General features: G+C 34.5%; 1 non-coding gene across 1 annotated transcript; it reads right to left on the bottom strand.

Annotated features, from left to right (window-relative positions):
* Positions 1 to 17,820: 17,820 nt before the first annotated feature.
* Positions 17,821 to 17,924, bottom strand: LOC116624165. Its single transcript, XR_004297836.1, has one exon. It is a non-coding gene; the product is annotated as a U6 spliceosomal RNA (small nuclear RNA).
* Positions 17,925 to 22,206: the final 4,282 nt, after the last annotated feature.

The following is a 22,206-nucleotide window of genomic DNA, read 5'->3' as shown; positions in this document are numbered from 1 at the left end:
CTCAGTCGTTAAGCGTCTGCCTTCGGCTCAGGTCATGATCCCAGCGTCCTGGGATCGAGCCCCGCATCAGGCTCCCTGCTCCGCGGGAAGCCTGCTTCTCCCTCTCCCACTCCCCCTGCTTGTGTTCCTTCTCTCGCTGTGTCTCTCTCTGTCAAATAAATAAATAAAATCTTTAAAAAAAAAAAAAAAAAGAAACTGCCTACTTGGGCTTATCTCATAGGATGTCCCAAATTTGAGAATTCTTATCTTTGGTGGCCTTGAATCTAAAGCTTTTCTTTAAAATCAAAAATTTTAATATCAGCGTATTTAATATCAGCGTATTTAATACGCTTGCAAAATGCAATAGAATTTTATACTGCAACTTAACAAAGGATCATTGATTAAAGCAATTTTTTTTTCTTCACAAAATCAGTGACCACCACAATCCAGAATTTGTGACGGATAAGATGAAGAGTTTCATATGTTAAAACACTAAGATAAACATTTCAAATACTGTCTCCACCAACCAGGATTAAATCTATATGTCAAGTTAAAAACTAAATATAATTTTACAATGTTACATATTTATATATATATTCAATAAAAATTTAGTATGACTTAATTCAAGCCCATTTGACACTTCATATTTGTGCTTTACCAATGAAATTCAAGACAGTGGTAACAATAGCATAATAAAAAATTAATCTAAATTCAACTTTTAAAAAATGATTATTAGATGCTCAGCAAAGAAACAACAGCAAATATTTAAATGCCTGTATATAAAATGGAAGATTTTTTAAACTGATTTAGATAAACTGGAATAAGTTGCCCCACACTATGTTACAGTTTTTGACATAGAGGATGCACTCATCTATATTGTAAATAATAAAATTGATCTTCTTTTAACAGAGAGCTAAAATATGACAATAGTGATTATGTGTCTATTCTAAAATATCACTTAAATGTATCCATCTTCCTCTGACATATAAATAACACAATATAGCATTATTCTTCCTAAAAGAAACTGACTATATGAAAGTTCAACATATGGGGAAATAATAACATGCCTACAAAAGTAAAGGAGAAGCCCTTATGATATGACATTAAATTCTAGATCTAAAGTTGTTCTGGGAATAGTTATTTACACTGCTGGTAAATTTCATATTAGAGGTCCTAGTCTATTGAGTACTTTCCTCGTATTCCCATCATAAAAAAAAAAAGAAAAAAAAACACATAAAACAAACACTTCTCTAAATACAAAAATCCTGTCCTAGACTTCTAATATCTCTTTGTTTAAAATTCCCACAAACTGCCTCTACCTGTAATGAAATATCTATATATGTTCATAGCTATCTAATAATTTATACCATTGTTTTGCCGGCTTTATTTCATTGTAAATTTTATTTTAAAAAAAAGATTTTAAAACCAATTTATTCTAAAGGACAGCTGATATTTTTAAGAGGATTTGGATACAGAAACTCTGTGAGTGGTTCATAAAATATTATCTTATTAAATGCAATCATATTTTAATACTGAGTTGGACTTAAATTATTTAAGTCATTCAATTTTTCATTTGGCAAATATTTATCTTAATGTTAATATAGTATCAAACTACAAAGGAATATATGCTACATTAATGGACTATCAAGTCCTGTCCTCATCATGTAAATTTGGATTTATCATTGACCATCTCTCCCACCTCCATCCCCCACCTCCCTTCTGCAACATAACTACTTACAGGAAAAACCAAATATCAACATAGTTCCCCAGTTAGAGGAAACTTGTCTTAGTCTTCTCTATGCATGTCAACAAAGGACTCAATATCTGTATAAGATATGTGTAAATAATCTAATATGGATACATACTTATATATATAAATACACATATATTTAATACCAAATAATTTCATCTAGTATTATAAAATATTAACTTCGGGGGCACCTGGGTGGCTCAGTTGGTTAAACATCCAACTCTTGGTTTTGTCTCAGGTCCTGATCTCAGGATCCCGGGATCGAGCCCTGCTTTGGGCTCCTGGCTCAGCGAGGAGTCTGCTGGAGATTCTCTCCCTCTGCCCCTCCCACCACTCATGCACGTACACTCTCTTTAAATCTTTTTAAAAAATATTAACTTCAGAAGTTCTTTCCTTCTACATATAATTGTCCTCACAAATATTTGAAATAATTCAAAATATGTGACAATTTTTGTGATTATTAATTCACATCAAAGAAAGAGAACCTTAAGCTATGCAAGAAGGAAAAAATATTGCAAATTTGTGTGACAACAGGAATTATGGCCATATTGAACTTGGTAATCATTTCGTGACATCACGTATATGTGCACCGAATAAAGACAAGTTCGTCACCACACCTGGTAGATGATTTCACTTGTCTACTTTCTACCACTTCCTATCTTGTTTCCACTGAGGTAACAAATGAAGGAAATAGTTACTGTCCTTTTTTCCCCAAAGCAAATTCTTACTCTGTGTAAGTAGACAGACGTTATAAATACATTATTCCTTCAGGCAACAAAAACTTACATCCTTCCCAATCCCCAAAATTGGTGGTAACATAGATTAAATGTAAGTTCTGCCATGTTGCATTTGCTTTTACCATTAGCATTAATTATCGTCTGCTTGTAGGAGGTCAAATACTAGAAAAATAAATAAGCTATAGACAATTAAAATGTACTCCAGACCTACCCAAAATCTAACCCAGGCAACTGTTTCTTGCTGGTGACTTTGCTTAACACATTATTCATTGTGAAACATGAGGAGTTTCTGGGAATCTCTGTGCTGTTTCAGTTCTAACACACATGTAACAAAATACTATTGTCCACAGAATTTAAAATTTCCAGATTATGTGTCAGTGTCTGAACCAAAATATTCCCTGCAAATTACGTATTTTTTAGGAACCAGAAATTAAAGGGGAGTGCTAAAAATCAAGAGAGAAAGAATGAGATCAGGGAAGGCGGAAAATAAGGCAAAATCTGGGAAAGCATTGTCCACTGCGACAACCAATCCATCAGGGACCTTTGTTTGGAATTCTCCTCAGCAGGCCAGAACACAAGGTTTTTGTTTGCATAGACATTGTTTTTGGTGACAAGCAGTTTCCCTGCTAACTACAGTACTTACCCACGTTATCCTTTCACAAACCGGTGGTTTTTATCATAGAGTTATAGCCTCTGGGGAGCTCTTCTCTTTCAAGAGCAGTTTGCAGATATGCGGGCATAATGTTTTTTCTCTGTCCTTCCAACCTCATTTTTGCCACCTGGCCAGCTTCATGTCAAAGTAGTAATTTCTATTTTCAAAGAAAAATAAAGGTCCCCTAACATTATGACATTATAAGCTGAATCTATTTTCCCCAAATTCCTTAGCCAGATGCTCAGTGTAAAATTTTAAATATATATATCACTTAAAAATGGTATTCTAAGGCATTATACATTGTTTTCGTGGGACCCTGAGATTTATAGTGTTTGTTGACAGTTCCCATCTATGTGGTTGACTCATGATTTGGGAGCCAACTATGTAGAATGGGTTAGCCAGTGGATGTGGACCCAAGCGAGATCTGGCCCAAGGTTCATCTAGAGGGACACCACTGGGAATTGATGGTCCCTCTGGACAAAAATATTAAAGTAGCAAGATAGAGATTGTTGGCCCATGGTAGTCTGTGGGAATGAGATGATGAGAATCCACGTTGGCAATTCTCAAAGACCAAAATCTATTCTGTATTGTGATTGAATCACAGGGAGATACTCTAACCTGATCTGCTCTCGGGCGGTGAGATACCCTGATCCTGGTGACAGATCTAGAATCTATATCACACAGTGCAAAGATTTTGGTCCTTGGAGTCAAATGTTTGATTCTAGGCACGGCTTTTTTTTCCTCTGCTTAAATAAGGACTCTATTTGTATTCAGCTTTATTGAGATAGTAATTGACAAACAAAATTGTAAGATATTTAAAGTTCACACTGTGGTGATTTGATATATGTATACATTAGCCTCCACAGTTAACCACAGGGATTGCCTTTGACAATTTAGACTCTCTCAATATTTTTTGTTGTATTTGTAAAATAAAAATGATACCTATGTCCTGCAGTTGCTGTGAGGACTTAAGTAAGATTATCTATAGGAAGTGGTTGACACATAGCGGCAGCCCATAGATAGTGCCCTCTCCTCTGCCCTCCTAACCTCTTAATGAAGTTCCCTAGAGAGGTTTAGGAAGAACTAGAGGGCCAGCTACCATTTTCAAGAGATCATGAAAAGAAGATCTATCCATATATTGATAGATGGTGTGGACACCAAAGGTAGGCAGTCATGAGGGAAAGACATAGAACCCAGTGTGACTACAGTACTTACTGTGAGGCAGGAAGTAAGAGGAGATAAGTCCCGAGAGGGAGATCATTTATCTGAGAGTGGCCCTGAAGGGTTCTAAAGAAAGTAACTTAGTCAGATTCAAATTTTAGATAGATAATTCTGGCAACAGAATGGAACGTAGACCAGGGGATGGAAGTGAGAGTGAAGGTGGAAAACAGAAAGTGTAATAGTTCACTTGAGGAATAACAAGAGGACGAATGAGAACAATGACAAAGGAGCAGACAGACACACAGTAACCTCAGGACTTGGTTTTGCTATTCTTGTGGAGGTGCATAGAATGACACAGGGAATATAGGAAGAGAAGGTTCGAAGGAGAACATAAGAGAGAAGATATCATTCAATGCTGAAAGGAATCAAATGCTTTGCCTTCCACCCACCTAGTTCAGGTGGACTTAGACGTTAAACATTCCTTGTTTAAAGCAAGAAATGATCACTCAGGACCCTGGAGATTATAGTTCAAATAACAGTTTAAGGGGTACAATGTACACCAGTAATTAATGAAAACACAATATTTAAATAAGATATTATGCCATAGATAAGATGTCCATATATTCTAGATCTAAAACCAGGAAATACCTGGGGTGCCCTGGTGGCTCAGTTGGTTAAGCATCTGACTTTGGCTCAGATCACGATCCCAGGTTCCTGAGATCGGGCCCCACACTGTGCGGAGTCTGCTTGTTCCTCTACCTCTGCTCCTCCCCCTGCTCACTCTCTCTCTCTCTAAAATACATAAAATCTTAAAAATAAATAAATAAAATAAATTAAAAAAAACAGGAAATATCTGATAATAGCCTTTTTTCTTCTCATTTGTGCACTTAATTACACAGAAATCATTCAAAGAGTAATTTACATTTACTTATACATTTAGAGACTTGCTTTTATGTAAAAAAAATTAACATTTTTATGAAGTCTAGACTGATGTGAAAAGTCCAGAATATACAGTCACTAACCATAGAAGAATTGACCACTTAAATTAAACACACATAAAAACATACCTTTATTCATGAAACCTTCAACCATTTTATGAATGGTTGGGACTAAGGTAAATTTGGTTACCACACTATCTGTTTGAACTTTACACTGGAAATAATGTTGTGGCTCAACATTCTGACATATGTTATCTCTTAAGCCCAGCTCAGATACTAATGTCATTAGTTAGTGAATTAGTTTCTTTCCATACCTGGTCTAGGCATTAAGGAGCAAGGTGCTACTTGTGCCGCTCAGATACCACGGGGTCCAAGCAGCTTTGGATGAATAATACAAAACCTTTGTCCTAATTCTTTTGTTTTTTTGCCTTTTTTTTCCTGTTCTTTCTTCCCCTGCCTCTCTCTTAAAGAAACATGGAGGGGCGCCTGGGTGGCTCAGTCGTTAAGCGTCTGCCTTCGGCTCAGGTCATGATCCCAGGGTCCTGGGATCGAGCCCCGCATCGGGCTCCCTGCTCAGCAGGAAGCCTGCTTCTCCCTCTCCCACTCCCCCTGCTTGTGTTCCCTCTCTCGCTGTGTCTCTCTCTGTCAAATAAATAAATAAAATCTTTAAAAAAAAAAAAAGAAACATGGAAATCTGTACAGTTTCATCTTAAAAGCTATAACCTAATTACAGGAGGCTTGTCTTGCTGGTCTATATGCCTTCATATTTTTTAACAAGATCCTCACCTATTGCCTTAAAAATTTTAAAGAATTGTACTATAATACATTCTGGTATTTTCCACATATTGACCTGGTTTCTGTTATACTAGTCAAATAGAAATATTCTAAACTTGGGTCTCTCAGCTTTAATTTTAGTAGTTACATAAGAAAAATAACATATGTGCTTAACCTGTATGGTGGAACTGTGACCATGTCATTCAAGTTAATCATAGTCACATCAATATGGATTCATTGATGTGCCTAGAAATTTGTAAAGAATATGTAGGAATAGATAAAATCATGTGAAAAAGATCTTCAAATAATAAAAAACTTCCTAGCATAAGAAAGCAAATGCTTGAGATGGCTCTATTGCACCAATTTTAATAACATGCATTATTACCATTTTTTAAACTTTTATCATTAAAAATATTAATATGTTTCTTTTCCACACAATGAATTCACTCAAATACTGTGAACAGTTATCCCGGGAAACAAAATTTGTTCTACTGACTTATATTGTTTTATTCCAAGTCTCACTGAAAATAAAATTGATCACACAGCTAAGTTATGGTCACTAATTTAGTTGCTCCTTACAGTTGTATCTTAAATGTCATCTGCTCTGCCTCAAATATAAAGTACAGGATAACTCTTTGTTCCTTCTTCTTTGACCTTGTTTTACTACTGCTTAAAACTTTCAATTAATCACACTCATTTATTTAAAGCTTTTAGGTTTAATATAAAGCAGAAAACCAAACCACATAACCACAGTGACACTAATTCAATGGGTCATTGAATCACTAACTTGGTGAGAGAAGCAAATCTTCAATGAACTACATTTGGTATGTCCTTTACAAGAGCTTCTTTGAAAAAGGAAAGCAGTATTTGTGTGTCATATTTTAATGACAGTTAGCCTGGTGATGGGTATTAAAGAGGGCACGTACTGAATGGAGCACTGAGTGTTATTTGCAAACAATGAATCATGGAACACTACATCAAAAACTAATGATGTAATGTATGGTGATTAACATAACATAAAAAAAATTTTTAAAAATTTTAAAAAAAGAACATATAGAAAAATCTATAGTGACAATGAACTCTTCACCCTACCCAAAATTTCAAAGTAGATTCCTTAAAATAACATTTTTACATATAGAACTGAATTTCATTTGTAAAAAAAAATAATTTCTGCCAATTTTCAGAAATGTATCTATTATATAAAATGGGATAAAGCTATCACTGAGAAGCAATTGAAGTGTGACCTTAATTTGGTTATAGCATTTGTAGTCTCATTAGCATGTTCTATTTGGCTTCAGTGGTTATGATGGAGCCCAAGGAATTCTGAGCTTTCAACTCTCAAATCCTGAAGACTTGTTAGAATCATGGTGTCATTGACAGAGCAAAGAAGTCACAGAGAGAGGTTAATTGGTGCGGGGGGCAGATGCTGTAATTTTAATTTGTACTAGGTATGCATTCAACTAAGGATGTCTAATAAGCAGTTTGAAATAATAAATACTATTATAAAAACTATTAAATAATGTTTCAATTAACAAAGCACTTATAATTATCATCTAATTTGATCTCTACAAAAGTCCTATGAGTTGGTGGATGGGACAGATATTATCATTATCAAATTCATTTTGTAAATGAGATTTGGTAATGGAAGCAATAGATTTGGGAAGGATACAAAATATTTTGAACCTGCTGTCTTTACGCCACAATTTTGAAGGGTAAATATTTCGACATTTCGATACTTTGACTTTCTATTTATGAACATATTTTATCATTATAGAAATGTTGATAAATTTTATTTTTTAGAATAAATATTTTAGGTTACTTTTTAGAATAAATCTATTAAGCCCAGTTAAATCTATGATTAACTTGTTACATACAGTAGTTACATACTATTCTTATTTCCATTGTCACTTTTCTTCTACTGAAGATTTTTAATTGGGATCAGTTATTTACCATGTAAATTTTACAAGAAAAATTTGATTAATAAATCAGCTTTTGTCAAATCAAAACTTTTTAATGGTTATACTTTCTGATGTTTTTGGTTTGGGTCATTATTCTACCAAGATAAATTTTGCTGGATAATATTATACAAAAATATTTTAATAAGATGTTATTGTTCATCTAATTTTAGTTAACAGATTTTATCATGTGCAGCTACATCCTTTCTTGGTTTTATTTTTTATTGATTATGTGTAGCAAGTTCACTTATTAGGAACCACCAAACCAAAATGCCATTGGAGTTTAAATGGTAGCATCAAAAGAGCTTGCTTTGAGCTGGGTGCTATCTGCATTTGGGTAATACTTATTGCAAAGTCTGGAGCAATACTCATTTTAGAGAGAAAAAAACAATAAACCAGGGAAAGTTTTAGAGGTCACTAAATTTTAAGCCTCATATATGAGAATCTATGGAAATGAATATTTCAACAGATCATATTTTCTACATCATCACACTTTCTTTATGTTAAGAAATAATGAGTGAAACTTACCTGTTCCAACCAATCACCATGAAGCAGAAGTCCTGAATTGAATGAGATACACGAATCATTTCATTGGTATAAAGAATTTCAGGGGACTCCTGCCTTTGGCTCAGGTCATGATTCCAGGGTCCTGGGATCAAGTCCCACATCAGGCTTCCTGCTCAGCGGGGAGTCTGCTTCTCTCTCTACCTGCCGCTCCCCCTGCTTGTGCTCTCTCCCTCTCTCTCTGGCAAATAAATAAAATAAAATCTTAAAAAAAAATAATTTCAGATGAATAATTTACCATTGAAACATTGATGGAATCAGATAGAATTTCAAAAGATGCCCCCTTAGATTGCTGAGCAAAATAATCTCTCAATAACTATATTCAAATTTTATTAGACCACCATTCAAAACATGTAAGGCCTCAGACTAGTTTCTTCACCTCTTCCAATGTAGTAATTCCATACCTTTTCAAAAAACATCTCTCATTGTTTAGTGACATGAATGGTTTATTGATATTTAATATATGGAGAGAAAAGGGTAATTAAGATAATTAGTGCAAGAGACACAACAAGGAAATAAATGAAAAAAACCTTTGCTCAGAAAGATAATGACTTGAAGGATGAGAACAAATGTTTTAGAATCAGACAGATGTGTATTCAGGTACTTCCTCTACCATGTATTAGTGGGATCCCTGTGCAAGTTATTCACTCTCTCAAGGCCTCCGTATCCCCATTTATTAAATGAAGATAATCATCGCTCCTACTTCACAGGTTCTCGTGAGGATTAAGTAAGATAATGTGTACAGAGCACTTAGGCCAGTGCAAGCGGTACAACAGATATTTAACAAATGCTATTTAACTGAAAATTATAATAGTATAAGTTTAAATATTTTAAAATGGTTAAAGCACTACTGAGGTAATAGTTTTGCATGAATTGTGTTTGATATATTTATTTTTTAAAGATTTTATTTATTTGACAGAGAGAGACACAGCGAGAGAGGGAACACAAGCAGGGGGAGTGGGAGAGGGAGAAGCAGGCTTCCCGCCGAGCAGGGAGCCCGATGCGGGGCTCGATCCCAGGACCCTGGGATCATGACCTGAGCCAAAGGCAGACGCTTATCGACTGAGCCACCCAGGCACCCCATATGTGTTTGACATTATCATAGACATTGCTCTTTACCTATTACTATAAACATGGCCTATAAAATTTAGCCAATGTTGCTATAGAATACCACTGACCTACATGTTATAAATATATCTTTATGTTTGCAGAGAGAAACCACAGAGATTTTTATGCACACCTATTCTGGTAGAATTCATATTTTAGCTATAGCAACTGATACTGAATATTTCCTATATTGTGTTTTAAATTCAATGATTTCTGAATTATCATTCTAAACTCTATAGGAGTTCTTACAAAGTATATATCTTTGATATTCATTTTTGTAAAATACAGCATGTGTTAATTGTACAAGTCTTTAGAAGAATTTTTGCCACCTTTAAGTAAAATAAATTGTCAAACCCTGTTGCCTAGAGTCAATTTTCAGTTCCACAGTATAGTATGGACTATTTCTTAGCTTTTGTATAAATGGAGAATTAGTTTAACATCAAGAGAAACAAATTAAGATGACAGCCTGTTAAAGAAAAACAATGAAGACTATAGGAATCAACCTAATCTTTAAGTTTCTATATTAATTTATTGTACTCTTGAAGAGTTGTAAACAAATATTAGAATTAGAGCTAAATATAAGAAGCTCTGGGTGTTTAATTATTCCTTGAAGAGTAATTAGGTTGCCACAAAAACTCAATCTCACCTGGATTAGCAGTGAAATAATATCAGTGCCTAATAAATATATGTTGTAAATAAATCAAGATATAAAGAACAGATGCACCAAAGGAAAGGAAAAATAAACTACTGAAATAGACAATTGTATTTGAAATAATCATTTCTAATTACAAAAAACCTCACTGATATATTCTACCCTTGGAGAAACCAATCTGAATTAACAACAACAAATAAAAACAAATTAGAGACTCTAATAAGAAATGCAGATATAGTACTTTCAAATTCACACTGAAAATTTAGCTGCTAATAAAAGCACTTCCAAGTAACAGACTTTCATTGCATGCTTTAATAAATAGGTGGGAATCATCTGAAATTAGGTAGACCCATTTGTATCACACAATGTGTTAAAATCTTTAAGAACAGCTTGGTTAAAAGCCTCAAGCAATCTTGTTTACACTATTAGTAAATCCTTGCTCCATAGATCATACAAAAGTAAATTTCAGCCTAGCCTAGTTCAAATTATCATAAATTCTGAATTATATTCAGCATTTTAAAGCTGGAAGGGACCTCAGAGATCTTCCAGTGAAGTCTATAATAATGAGGTTTTCCTGGCTGTTACATCTAAAACACATACCATATGTGTAAACAAATTCTAAACATTGTTGACTATTTTCAAAAATGTTACAATGTATTGTTACTTCAATCTGGTATATCTTTTCAAATTTATCGATAATTTCACATGATGTTCAGAAATGTTTTGTCAGGATGGTTTAAAATCATAAGCAGTGTGTTGCATTGCTTTTGTTATTTGCTTTATCTTTTTGTTTTCTTGTCCCACTCCAGTCGAGAAAGTTCAGGAGTAATCATCTTCATGCCAACAGTTTGAATAGACAAAATATACAAATAAGATAGCCAACAATTTCAAGAAGTTGAAAGAAGTCAAAACAGAACTATTACACAGATCTGAAATCACTAGTGGTGGGAGCCACCATGTGGCTTTCTACACACATGAGAGAAACCTTAGAATTTCACTCCTGTACTCTGTTCTGCTTAGGTGGATTTTATACTGGGAGGAAATCAGAGATAAACTTTGCATGCAATACTGCTGAACTCTATCCTGCAATTTCCCAGAAACTGGTTCTCTGCTTGCCAGACCCCCTAACTGTATATTCTCGTTCTTAGAGACTTTTCTGGAACCTTCTGGGAAAATTATCAAAATATGTCATCACTTCTAGGAGAAAAAAAGTGAGGCTTTTGTGATTTGGGCACCATCTGCCCAGTCACCCTGCTCCCTGATGTAACCAACTTTATTTATCCATTCAATAAGCAGTTATCGAGCAGCAACCAGGTGCCCGGCATATGCTATGTTGCCAAGAGGAATACAAAAGAAATGTTAACCACAGTTTCTGACCTCAGAGAGTTTCATGTCTGATTGTGGAGAAAAACACAGTTTTGTGAAGCAGCTAAATTACAGTGCATAACAGTGTGCAACAGCACAAATAGGGGACATTTCTATCATCCTAGAGAGTTCTGTAAGACGGCTCTGTGTCACATGCAGTTATAGCAAGATCAACCCGAGAGAAGTGCAGGACTCAGGGTGAAAAGGGAGCTCAGCTCAAAGCACAAGAAGCTTACATTAAGGGTCAGTAACGCAAAGCAGAAATAATTCCTGCATGGAAATCCCATTATGGGTCCAAAGTTCATTTCAGCACTTCTTGAAGCCCACATATCATAGAGAATTTTCCTCATCAAAAGGATGAACCAATTAGTATGAGAGACATAGGATATAAGAAGGTAGGAAAGTGAAATCAACTAGCTTATGAACTAACTTTTTTGGAGATGTCGCATACACAATGTGAAGCGGTATAAAAATTTAGCAATGCCCAAGGGCAAGAAAATAAGAACTAGAGAAAGGAAGCAGTTTATGGGTTTGACAGAAATTCTATCTTGCAAACAACTGTTGATCGGCAGACACAAGATAATGTCTTAGATCACTGTAAGCTCAGGGTGATTTATTTGCAAGAAGAGTAAAAAGAAATCTAAACTAAATGACTGGAAGGGAAAAGGTACTAATGGGAGCAGGAGGGGGATGTTGGAGGGGTTCTGCAGGTGAAGTTACTCATGCAGCCCCATAATGTTGGAAAGGTAGAAAGCTGGGGAAGAAAAATTTAGAAGTAAGAAACATTTCTTATACTCTGTCTCCAATGACCAGGGATTACCAAGAACCCCTTAACTTCTACCACTTTAAGACATTAAATCATAGTATTTGCAGATTTATACAAAGTATCACCTAGTTCTCCTATAGGAACCTTGTTTATTATTGAGTTCTAGTCATGATGCTATCCTGGAATATCCAAGAGCACATAGATCCTGGAAACACCCCCTGACCATGTTTTCTGTAGTGACTGAGGTTTTAATAGGCAACTACAAGGCCCAATTGGTTGAATTAGAATCTTAATAACCACAAAGCAATGTTTATATATTCATCACAATCCTTGCCGCAGCTGACTGACTGATGAGGGAATTTGGGTTACATCTTGTTTTTTGCATGTTTCTAATGCTACTTAAAGAATTTTTAAGGATATAACAAATTTTAGAGCTCGGAGAGTGTGAAGCTGCAATTTAGTTCAAGATATTAATTTTAATATATAAAGAACCAAAGCCTAGAAAGTTTAAGTGACTTCCCAAAAGGCAGCTCGATGGCAGCTCTGTATATCCTACTTCTTGCCCAAAAGTCCTATTTTCCTCTACTGTGATATTAGCAATGATATTAATGTTAGTAGTCAATACATTAGAAACAGTTCAACTCTCAGGTGTAATCTCGGCTATTCAAATAATGTGTGATCCCAATTACAGTCGTTAATTTTTTTAGCTACAAAATGTATATGTGCCCCAAAATACTTCCAACCTTTTTCATAAATACATAATCATTTTTTTATTCCTGTCTTTACCTAAAGAAGCAGTATTTAAAGATGGATGATCAGATGCAAATGATTGGCCAACACAGACAGAAAAAATCTAAATTCTTCCCCTTGTGGCAGGCTATTTTACTGGTGGCCCTTAAAGCCTGTGCTCATAACGTGCACATGCTTATATAGTCCTTTACCACTCTAGGCTTGGCCATGTGATTTGGTTTAGCTAATAAGCCAGTGACAAGTGTGACACAATCAGAAGTGTGATAAAACCCAAGCTAGAGGGGAGACTGATGGAGGAAAGACCCTGGAAGATGAGGAGCCATCTTGGATGTGCCAGCCCTAGCAAACTCCTAATTAAATATAGCTACATGAGTTACCTCATAGATCTTAAGCATTTTATCACAAAAAGGAAAAAAAAAAAAAAAGAGTTCACTATGTTAACTACCTGAAGTGATGGGCATGTTAATTATCTTGATCTTGATAACCATTCTACAATATAGATGTTCATCGAATCATCACATTGTACGCTTTAAATATATACAGTTATGCTTGTCAGTTGTTCCTCAATAAAATTAAAAGAAGAAAAAAGAAAAGAAAACCACCCAGCTGAGCACAGTCAAGCCAAAGTTGCTTCCAGTTTCCACCCTGACTCACAATGTGATCAAATGTTATCATGATAAAATCTTAAAAGTATAAAAATGTGTTTGTTTTACTTAAACTACAATTCTGAAGATAATCCAGAGTTCCAACTCCCTATTTTTTAATGGCTATATTCCTTAGTTTCACTAAAAGGACAACTCTAATATTTCTTATTGGCGGAGAAATAAAGATAGAATGTTTCTTCTTTGAATGAACTAGTACTTTCAGACTTATTGGATTTTTTAAACTTTATGGAATTTTAAAAATTATAGGAACTCAAAAGGGACTTAGAGCTTTTAATAAACAACATTTTCAAAAGTTAACATTAGCCTCTATATTCTAATGAAGAGAAGTGAGTAGAATGATCTTGAGGAGCAAAAGTCTCAATACATGTACTTTTTGCCTCAGAATACACTTTATTCCATCTGATTAATCATCAATTTCTTCATTAGTGATAGTTTGTATGGTTCTTCATTAGTCATTTGAATTGCTCATGTACAGTTCTGTTCATCATTTTTTTCTTTGTAGGACTTCATTGTATTAGTTGTCCTTTATTTATATGTAATCCTAAACTAAGAACAGGAAAATAAAAGATGATATTTCTTTATAATTTTGCTCTTATTAAAGCCTTAAAAATATATGATCTGTGTTATATTATGTTGTTTTTCAGAATTTAATGCAACTTCTAAAGTCAGACAATGAAACTATTTAATAGGCAATCCTCCAAAAAGACTTATGTGGTCAAGCAAATTGGAGAAATGTTCTGTATTCTATAGATTTAAGATTAATATATTAAAGGCTCTGAGGAAGAAACCATATTAATTTTGCTCAAATTTACATGGCTACAGAATTGTTTTTTTGCACACTAGCTCATAATTGTTCAAGAAACAATGTGTTTTCAGGAATCTTAAAATGGTAAAAGTCAAGTGGACCTCTTTGTTTTATTCTACCCAGGATTATCTTTATCAGCGGTACTTTGGGGGTAAATATTTATTAAAAGCTCTATCTAAGTCCCTTTTGAGTTCCTATAATTTTTTAAATTCCATAAAGGTTAAAGAATCCAATAAAGTCTGAAAGTACTAGTTGGTTCAAAGAAGAAACATTCTACCTTTATTCATCCTCCAATAGGAAATATCAGAGTTGTCCTTCTAGTGAAACTAAGGAACAGAGCCATTAAAAAATATGGAGTTGGCATTCTGGATTATCTTCAGAATTGTAGTTTAAGGAAAACAAATACATTTTTATACTTTTAAGATTTTATCATGATAACATTTGATCACATTGTGAGTCAGGGTGGAAATTGGGAAGGACTTCGGCTTGAAATCAAGAGTCTCATACTCTACCTACTGAGCCAGCCGGATGCCCCCTTTATAATGGTATATAATATATGGACTGTGGAATAGATAATAGTATTTTATTGTGTTAAATTTTCTGATTTTTAGACTCAGAACACACACTAAATTATTTAAGGATGAAACGGCATAATTTCTTCAATGTATTTCCAAATATTTGAAGGAAAATATGCATGTATGTATAAATATAGAGACAAATAGAAGAGAATGATAAAGTAAATGGGGCAACATAAATAATTGGCAAATTTAGGTATATGTTATATAGGAGTTCCTTATACTCTTCTAGTAAATTCTCATAATTTTGAAACTATATCAAAATGGATTTTTTAAAAAGTTTCACTGTAGCTAAAACTAAGTGTTCTCAAATTTCTCACCCAAAATTTAATGCTGGGCTATAATCTGATTCAGAGTAATCAAGACGATATATGTAAAAAAAATGGTTTGGAATCTATTATGCCAACTGAAAATTTAAAAGGTAATTTTTTAGATATAAATACCTTTATGGAGGATAATTATACACTTGAGAGTTGAACAATATAGGTTAAACCAATTACAAATATTCAGTGACATAAAGATTATTTCTTTTTTGATGAAATAAAACCAAGAAAACATATAAAGTACCATCTTCCGAAAATCCACAAGGAGGTCATAAATTAGACATGTAATGAAGTAAGTATGTGATCTGAAGTCAGAAGACACAAATTCAGATTTATTTCCCACAAGTGTGGGGCTTTGAGAGAGTCAACTAAACCTCCTGAGCACCAGTTTCCTAATCTGTAAAAAAATCTACTCATAATACAAGCCTCATTAATGAGGAAAAAAGTTAGTAAAAAAAAAAAGAAAATTGACAGCACATTGCCTTATGTGGAGCAAACAGAAACTCTGTCAAGTATAACATCTCAGCCATGTAAATATAATGTTCTAGCCATCTCACACGTGCCGGTTAGTTCCCAGGTTATTGGACCTAACAAGAGATTCCTTCTAAACTGTGAGGCGAAAAATGAGGCATGAGATAGATGTTTCCTGGTGACGGGGAAGGCGTGAGAGTTGAAGAGAAACAAATGAAAGAAGCTCTGGTTTATAGGATCATCCTACCAAAGAATTATCAATAGGGACTCCAGATATTCTGACCTAAACATCTTTTTGTGCCATGACCCTCCCATCTTTGGAATTTTTTTAATCTCTTCCCTTGAGATTAATTTGGAGCAACATTTCAGATTATATATTTTGTGAAATTATGTAAATGTTCTTTTTCTGACTACTTATGCATCTGAAAGTGTACTTTAATGGCTTTTACACAAGAAATACAAATTGTTTAGATGTGAAATCCTTAGATCACCATGTTAGCCTTTCAAAGTTCTTAGATAATTTTCACTGTTTTATAATATCTACAGGGGCAATATCTAAAGCTATCTAGATACATTTTTCCTTTGTGAATAATCCTTTCTTTTCCCTTTCCACTTATTTGGATACTTGACAGTTTGTTTTTATTTTATTTTATTAATTTTTTAAATTTCAATTCCAGTTTATATTAGTTTCAGGTGTACAATATAGTGACAGACAGTTCTATACATTGTTCAGTGCTCATCATGATAAATGTATTCTTTAATCCCCGTCACCTATTTTACCCATTCCTCCCCCACACATACACTCAACTCCCTTCTGGTAACCATCAATTTGTTCTCTATAGTTGGGAGTCTGTTTCTTGGTTTGTCTCTCTCTCTTTTTTTCCTCTGTTCATTTGTTTTGTTTCTTAAATTCCACATATGAGTGAAATCATAGGTATCTGTCTTTCTCTGACTTATTTTCCTTCGCAGTTTTGCTTAGCTCTAGCTCCATCCACGTCTGTGCAAATGGCAAGATTTCATTCTTTTTTATGGCTGAATAATATTTTATTTCATTATGTAAACACCACATCTTCTTTATCCATTCATCTATCAGTGGACACTCGGGCTGCTTCCATAATTTGGCTATTGTAAATAATGTTGCCATAAACATAGGGGTGCATATATTCTTGTGAATTAGTGTTTTTGTATTCTTTGGGTAAATACCCAGTAGTGCAATTACTGATCAGAGGGTAGCTCTATTTTTAACTTTTTAAGGAACCTCCATTCTGTTTTCCACAGTGGCTGCTCCAGTTTGCATTCCCACCAACAGTGCACAAGGATTCCTTTTTCTCCACATCCTCTCCAACACATGTTTCTTGTGTTTTTGTTTTTAGCCGTTCTGACAAGTGTGAGGTGATATCTCACTGTAGTTTTGATTTACATTTCCCTGATGATCAGTGATGTTGAGCATCATTTCATGTGTCTGTTGACCACCTGTATGTCTTCCTTAGAGAAATGTCTGTTCATGTCTTCTGCCCATTTTTAATTGGATTATTTGTTTTTGGGGTGTTGAGTTTATATAAATTCTTTATATATTTTGGATACTACCCTTTATCTGATATTTCATCTTCTCCCATTCAGTAGGTTCAGTAGGTTATCACTTAAATTTGTTGTTTCCTTTGCTGTGCAGAAGCTTTTTGTTTTGATGTAGCCCCAGTAGTTTATTTTTGCTTTTGTTTCCTTTGCCTCAGGAGACATCTAGAAAAATGTTGCCATGGCTGGTGTCAAAGAAATTACTGCCTGTGCTCTCTTCTAGGATTTTTGTGTTGTCTCACATTTAGGTATTTTTTTTTCTTATATGATATGCTTCACAAATTTGCGTGTCATCCTTGTGCAGGGGCCATGATAATCTTCTCTGTATCATTCCAATTTTAGTATATGTGCTGCCAAGAGAGCCACATTTAGGTCTTTAATCCATTTTGAGTTTATTTTTGTGTATGGTATAAGAAAGTGGTCCAGTTTCATTCTTTTGCATGTAGCCATCCAGTTTTTCCAACACCATTTGTTAAAGAGACTTTTTCCCATTGCATATTCTTGACTCTTTTGTTGCAGATTAATTGACCATATAAGCATGGGTTTGTTTCTGGGCTTTCTATCTTATTCCATTGATCTATGTGTCTGTTTTTGTGCCAGTACCATACTGTTTTGATTACTACAGCTTTGTAGTATAACTTGAATCTGGAATTGTGATCCCTCCAGCTTCGTTTTTCTTTTTTGAGATTGTTTTGGCTATTCAGTGTCTTTTTTGGTTCCATACAAATTTTATGATTATTTGTTTGAGTTCTGTGAAAAATGCTGTTGTTTATTTTGATAAGGATTGCATTAAATGTGTAGGTTGCTTTGGGTCATATGGACATTTTAACAATATTTGTTCTTCCAATCCATGAGCATGGAATATCTTTCCATTTGTTTCTGTTGTCTTCAATTTCTTCCATCAGTGTTTTTTAGTTTTCAGAGTACAGGTACTTGACAGTTTTTAAATTATTATTTACCCTGGTATTCAAAATTCTTTCAATATGAGTTTTGTAGGTTTCATTTTTATGTTTGTCCTGAATTTAGTAATGTCACTCAAATCTGCATATTCAGGTCAGTCAAATTTTTGTCTATCATATCTTTATTTACTGCTTCATGTTATGTTTTAGTTCCTTCTTTAGGAATAGAAATTAGTCACATATTAAAGCTCCCTTTTAGGTCTTATTAACTGTCATGTTCTCTTTCATAATTTTAATCTCTTTACCCTCTTCTTGAACTTTTTTTTTCTTTTTTTTTTTTAGATTTTATTTATTTATTTCACAGAGAGTGATAGCGAGAGCAGGAACATAAGCAGGGGGAGTGGGAGAGGAAGAAGCAAGCCTCCCGCCGAGCGGGGAGCCTGATGCGGGGCTCGATCCCAGGACCCTGGGATCATGACCTGAGCCGAAGGCAGACGCTTAACGACTGAGCCACCCAGGCGTCCCCTCTTCTTGAACTTTTAAGAGAGCTTCTCGAGTCCATCCTCCATGTCACTGATTCATGCTTCTGTGTTTTCATTACCATAGTTCAGTATCCTTAGAGCCTTGTAAAATGTGGGCCTGAATTTTCCTATTATACATTTAGTTTTAATTCATTGTATTCTTTACTCCCTGCTAGTCCTGCCTAATGGAGGCTCATTCTTCTTGCATTTTATTGAGAATAGTAAACAAGTTCCAGAATGTTCTCTTGAGTCTTGTAAGACATTAATTTTAGAAATATCCTCTTCCCTTGAGTCTTCAAAGTGGTATTCCACAGTAGGTTTTTGTTGTTATTTAGTGTTCTGCTTTGGTTTTTTCCCATTACAAATTATTGAATGGGGTACTTCCTGAATCCATTGATTCTCAGAGTATAGGATGGTTCAATTACCCTAAGCCACATTCTGATAAATCAATAACAACAAAATCCTCTTTTCAGATTCACACTTAGAAAGAAAATTGATGTGTCCAGATTACAATAGGACTTTCAGTTTCTAGTAGGCGTTCACTCTTCTGAGGTGGTGATTTCTCTATTACTTCCTGCCTGGTCCTCTGAACCTCTGGAAGATATAATAGACAGCAACCTAAGAGTCCCTCCATCCACTGTATCCAGAATATTTCTGTCACTGTCTTCAGAGCTTTGCTTTTGAAGAAAAAAGCAGCCAGTATCCAATAAGCAATCAGGGGCATCCTCCATAGCTCTTGCCCAGCTATTTCTGAAAGATGCTTTTTCTAAATGGTGAGAAAGATGGCAATTGGGAAAGTGGGGGAGGTCTGCGAATAACTTTTAAATACCTCAAAAATCAACATGTGAATGATCTTTTTCATTGGTTGGTGTATATTCCGGATATAGACACATGGGAAAACACAAGGAAACCATAAAGTGTCTTCCTACCTTTTTCAGGTGTTCTCTTTGAGATGAAACCTGAAAATGCCAAGAAAATTGACCTACTATTGGTTAGCGAAGTTCCTCCCAGATTCTAGCCTTACATTTTTTGAGCTTTGATTCCATGTTTTGTCTTTTTAGTGTTTTCTTAAGTAGCTTAAGACAAATTAGCAAAAGTTACATATATTAGGACTATTTTGAATAAGTTACTTGAGATATTTTTTCACTACTGATAGCCTCTTAAAGGTTTTTAAGGGTTTTACTTTCTAGTAATAACTAATAAACACCATCTGGTAAACATGCTTAATACCATAAACCTTCCAAAAATCTTAATGTTTCTCCACAACACAAGATACTGTTGTGATTCTAGTTTGTATTGAGAATTCTATTGACGTCCATTTTTTGTCTCCTTTACTTGTCACAGAAAGCTAGCAATTTTAAGTCATGATAATTTCATTTAGATCAACTATCCTTTGAGTATATTCATTTATTCTTCCATTGAGTTATTCATGCATTAAACATTTATTAAGTTGTTATTATATGCTAGGCACTGTGATAGACCCTGCAGATACTGCCTCCAAGAACTTATGATGTAATCATGAAGACAGATGACAAACAAATCTTTGCACTGTGCTATAATAAATCTTTCTGAAGGTATACATCTTGTGAAAATATCTAAATCGTAGTATCAAGTAGCATCTGGTATTGACATGCTTAAGTTGTTATTTTTATCCACAACTTAGATTCAAAATTTCACTTTGAAGATTGTCTTCTGTGGCTTCTTCATTTAATTCAAGTCATTTTAATCAGCATTTAACAAATATCTATTGTGAGCAAGATAGAACACTCTGCACTGTATAGAATGCAAAACTAATTAGGTCAAAAATTGAATCCTCAAAGTTTTTAGCCTAGCTATGTCTTAGTCTTTCAAGCTGCTATAACAAAATATCAGGGACTAGATAGCTTATAAACAACAGAAATTTATCTCTTACTGTTCTGGAGGCTGGAAGTCCAAGGTCAAGGTACCAGCATCGTCACATTTTGGTGAGGACCCTCTTTATAAATCATAACTGTTATGTTTGTATAGGGCAAGGGATCTCTGTGGAGTCTCTTTTATAAGAACCCTAATTCCATTCATGAGGGCTCCACCCTCATGACCTCCTGAAATGTTAGGATTTCAACATTTTGGTGGGACACAAACATTTAGAACATAGCAGGTCGGGAATACAGACTAACTATAATCCATTTTCAAGAAAGCCCACAAAGTGTTATAGAAGTACAGTAGCAGAGAAGATTACAATAAGAACGACCCTTCATTAAAGAGTAAAAATATTCATTTGGGCCATATTGAATATGATAATAATCGGTATCTTATTGAGAAATTTCTATATGCTAGTTATTATAACTTCTAATCTTCCCTGTACATTATCTCTAATCTTGGAAAATGAAAATATTTTTAACTTCCCATTATCTATATCAGTTCAGAGGGCCTATCAGAAATGAAATGACATGTATTTGAAACTTTGCTTGAAAATCTTTATGCCCATTTCTTGGTGGGGGGTGGGGGAGGTGGGAGACATTAGGTGATTCAGTACTAAGAGAAAGACAGGGAGGACCATGATCTGCATTAAATTCAGCTTCTTTGGCAGATTGCATTGCCCATCTACTTGGCTCACAGCCACAAATAGACATAAACTTTCCAACCAGTGTGCAGACTCATGAAGAAATAGTTTGAGGATTGTAAATGAAGTGTCATCCTCTCCTGAATTGTATATATCTTACCTCTAAAAGAATTTAACCAAGATAAACATATTAAATTTGTCTCTGAAATATGAAGAGGTGACAAATGTTTTTCCATGTAAGAATTAAATATAACTTAAAAAAAAAAAACAACAAAAAACAAAAACAAAAAACCTCGGGATCAAATTGAAGAGATACTAGCAATGGCCAGAATTATGGTTGGCTCAGATTCCTAAAAGACACTATCATTTTAAAGGCTCAAATAAGTTTTCTCTTAGCAGTGGATGATGATTCTGTTCAATAGGTGGAAAATTGAAACAGAAGTCTGCAATTGGGAAGGAGAAATTTGATCTAGGATACAAACTTAGAAAACTTGCAGGTGGGGCAGAGGGTTGATCCCTTAGTTCATGATTACATAAGAACAAGCCTGTTGTGATATCTATATAAGTAAAGAATTAGCAAATATTTTGGAAGATCATTTAGAACATTGACAGCATTCAAAAGTTTAGTTTTGTCATGCAGTGTAATTTAAGAGGAGAGTAAATTGCTCTTATGGACTGATTCA

Source organism: Phoca vitulina, unplaced genomic scaffold (assembly GCF_004348235.1).
Source record: "Phoca vitulina isolate PV1807 unplaced genomic scaffold, GSC_HSeal_1.0 scaffold64, whole genome shotgun sequence".
Taxonomy (NCBI): domain Eukaryota; kingdom Metazoa; phylum Chordata; class Mammalia; order Carnivora; family Phocidae; genus Phoca; species Phoca vitulina.
The sequence above is the reverse complement of the archived record's forward strand: the minus strand, read 5'-3'. Positions and strand labels throughout refer to the sequence as shown.